At 41.9% G+C, this 3,591-nt stretch overlaps 1 long non-coding RNA gene across 1 annotated transcript; it reads left to right on the top strand.

Moving 5' to 3' along the window:
• The first annotated feature begins 397 nt into the window (after nt 1-397).
• On the top strand, nt 398-760 carry LOC112844850 (uncharacterized). The gene is made up of 2 exons (XR_003217599.1): nt 398-429; nt 610-760. It is a non-coding gene; the product is annotated as an uncharacterized LOC112844850 (long non-coding RNA).
• The last annotated feature ends 2,831 nt before the right edge of the window (nt 761-3,591 follow it).

Raw genomic sequence — 3,591 nt, 5'->3', positions numbered from 1 at the left:
ATCTTCACTCGGGGCTGTTGGAGCGTCCATAAGTGTTGCTGAGTGTTCTCAGTAAAGTTTGTTTGAAAGGAAAAACACCATCAGTCTGTTAAGTCGTGTGGAAATGTAGAGTGGAGAGTCTGTGAGCTGACAGTGATTAGAGGAGGTTCTTCCATCAGTACCAAGATTTTAATAAAACTTAAACCTGCTCAGTGTAAAACAGAGTGAAATCAGTCAGGACTGAGTCTACTTTAAATCTGACGAAACAAAGAGAAACAGGAACTCATCTGAAGATCAGCCTCCTCCCTGTAAGGGGAAAATTCTTATTAAGTCTCCACCTGTGCTCCTTCAGGTGAAGCCCCGCCTCCTTCCAGGAATCACTTGTGTGTCCGTGTTTGGTGTGCAGCTGTGGAGCTGTGGAGCTTGTTGTTGGTGGTGTTTGAAGAAGCTGTAAGTTTGCTGTGTTTCGTCCTTTAACAGTTTGTCTTTAGGAACTATATGAGCAGATCAGGAAGTGAGACGTTTGTATTTACATACAATAAAACAAATGAGATGATTTGATTATTGGCTGAATCCACTCTGATTATCAGTCAGTAACTCTGCACTCAAACATTTTTCTTTGATAAACAGTTTAAAATGATCTGAATGAAACTTTGGATCCAACATCACTGGTGGAACAATGATCGTCCCTTTAACTGGAAACAGATGAAACCAGTTTGTTCTTCAGAAGCCGACATTCAGGTTTTACTGAGTGACGTCAAAACAACATGAAGCTGCTCCAGCTCAGTTCAGGGTCACTGCAAACAGAGATAACCAGTAGTAAATACAGACTCTCACACACACCATCAATCTTTAAGGATGTTTTCACTGCAGTTTAAATCCTACATATACTTGATGTTAATGCAGGAGTAAAGTCTCTCAGAATCAAACACATTTAAACATCTGTGACTCAGGACCAGGGCTCTAGACTAACTATTTGACATGGGCGCACCGGTACGCCTAACTTAAAAAATTTAGGCGTACCGGCACAAAAGTTAGGCGTACCGGCACAAAAGTTAGGCGCACTCAAATTTTTCAACCGCTTCGCTTAACAATGCAGTTTTACATGTGCACCTTCTTTGGGGGGAGGTCCATACAGACAATATTTATTTCTAAATTATTAACTAACAATGTTGTGCTTAAAGTGCTTTGTCAATATTGTAGAAAATGTTAAACTTAATCATCATCTTGGCCTCCTCTGACGACCTGTTTGCTGTTGCATGCTGCTGAAAGGCAGTGGGGAGAGGGGACACTTGGGCAGTGCATTTATTGCAGCATGAAGTGTGTTTTCTGGATACACTGCTGCTTTTTCAGCATTCAAAGATTGATGGCACTGTGTCAGAGCACTGGCTATGAATTTCAGACGGATCAGGCCTTAACTTAACAAAAAAGTTATCAATAGTTCTTTTCATCTTTTCTTATTACCCACAGCTACATCCACTTCTGTCAGGCCTAGGCTGCTCACTAGGGCTGGGTATCATCACTGATTTCTATAATCCATTCGATTCCGGTTCTCAAAGTCCTGATTCGATTCAATTTAGCCTCAGACAGTCAGAAATATTATAATTCTGATCATTTATCAGTATTGACACTTGTGAGACTTCATCAGAATTGTGAACATCACAGCAGATGCCTTTGTGTAAAAGTAACTGAGAATAAAACACAGAAAAACATGAAGGAGATTTTCCTGGTCTGGCGTTGTATAGCAGATAACCTTAAAAATATTCTGCAATATTCTGCAATTTTGCATAATTTTAAGAAGTTTAAATTTCTTCAGTATTGATCAGCAGAAATTAGGCTTTCTTGTCGGACGTCATTTACATGAAAAAAGAAAAAGACAGCGTTGTAAACAACGGTAGACTGGTGGGTAATAAGCGAATGAATAATCCAGAAAACAGAGATATGAGACAGGAAACTGTTCTTGAAGTACACACAGGGAGCTGTGTAGGAAGTGTAATTTTTATCGTGGGGAAGCAAAACAGCAAAAGTCAGAGGGAATTCATGACGACATTGATCAAATGTGAAGCGCAGTTTGCTGCTTCTTTTTGGCTCGGCGAATTTTGGTTGGAGAGACAAAACCTGCAGCTCAGAATCAGCGCAAAAAACCGTAAACACAGCGCGGACCCGACGCATCAGAATCGCTAAGCTCCGACAGCGTGTCTGTCTGCGGGCCGTCCGGTGAGAAAGCCGAGAAAGACAAAGCTGATTCTGATGCGTCGGGTCGCTCTGTGTTTACGTCTTTGTGTGGAATCCGTTAATGAATTGATATCGCCTTATTAAAGCTACTCACCTCCCTCTTCTACCTGCACTTTCCACTGGACCACGGCCAATCAGAGACGTCCCGCCCCTGACTATCTCTGATTGGTTTAGTCCACGATAGGGGCATAATGTGTGTCTGCTGTTGACAACATGGAGAGTTGCAGAGATTTTTTTTTGTTACCCAAACAGGTGCGACCAAATGTTGGTAACAGTTGGTCGCACCAGTGCGACCAAATGTTTTTTTTAGTCGCACCACGGAAAAATTTGGTCGCATTTGCGACCATATTGGTCGCAGTCTAGAGCCCTGCTCAGGACTGTGTAAAGTGCACAATCGAACCCTTTTTAATCTGTTTCAAGTTAAACACAATGAAGCGTTCAAAGGAAAAACAAGTTACTATGTGAATCCTGCTTGATGGATCAGAGCAGAGGCTTCACCCTCACTCTGTGCACTGTTCATTACTCTGTCAGTCTGAGTTATTCATGAAGCACCAGGAGCTGATGATAGGCTGGTTAATGTTGACACACTTTGGTAAGCCGCACTGCTTGATGGATTGTCAGAGCATTACGGCTGCCGTAGTGAGGAGCTTCGCAGAGTAATCTGGGTCCAAAACTCCGTCTACTTCAGGTCCCAAAGTCAAACGAACACTGAGAGTTAAAAACGGTCTAAATTCTTTCATCTTTAATAAAATCATCAGCGTTGCTGCTTTACCAGGTGTAGCAATTAAGTTTAACATCCAGGCATTTATGAAAACAGAAGTGGTCAGGGACAAATGCAATCGCATAGCAGGATGCTGTAAACAGGCCAAACTGAACAGCTGCGAGAGAACATTAATGAATCAATTTTACAGAAGTGGAGGAAGTCCAGTTTTTGGCTTTCCCCATATTTCAAACGTGCTTCATCTCTTTGCTGTGACTGTCGGCATAATTTGCAGAGGATAATGGTTGTAGCTGCTGTGATGCTTTCAACCAAAAAAGGCACAGCTTGATGACATCATCAACATGCGCTATCGGGGTACAGTCAAAATCTCTACCGTTGGCCAAATTTATATACTTTCTATCGTATATCATTTCTATGGCCCACCCCTACTGTTGTTACTGTTGATGCGTCACAGAGATCAGCTGTGCTACAAACTGGAACTCTGCTGAATGCAGTTACTGGATTTACTAGTTTGGTGAACTTCCAAGAACGAATACTTCCTTGGCTGAACGCAGTGAATGTCATTAAAAAACAGCTTTACCTCCACATAAATCTGTTGGTAAAGTCTGGATAATAAATTCTGGTGGTGTTATAGGTTCTCTTGGTCAGTTCTCTTG

Source organism: Oreochromis niloticus, unplaced genomic scaffold, assembly GCF_001858045.2.
Source record: "Oreochromis niloticus isolate F11D_XX unplaced genomic scaffold, O_niloticus_UMD_NMBU tig00001669_pilon, whole genome shotgun sequence".
NCBI classification, from domain to species: Eukaryota; Metazoa; Chordata; class Actinopteri; order Cichliformes; family Cichlidae; genus Oreochromis; species Oreochromis niloticus.
The sequence above is the reverse complement of the archived record's forward strand: the minus strand, read 5'-3'. Positions and strand labels throughout refer to the sequence as shown.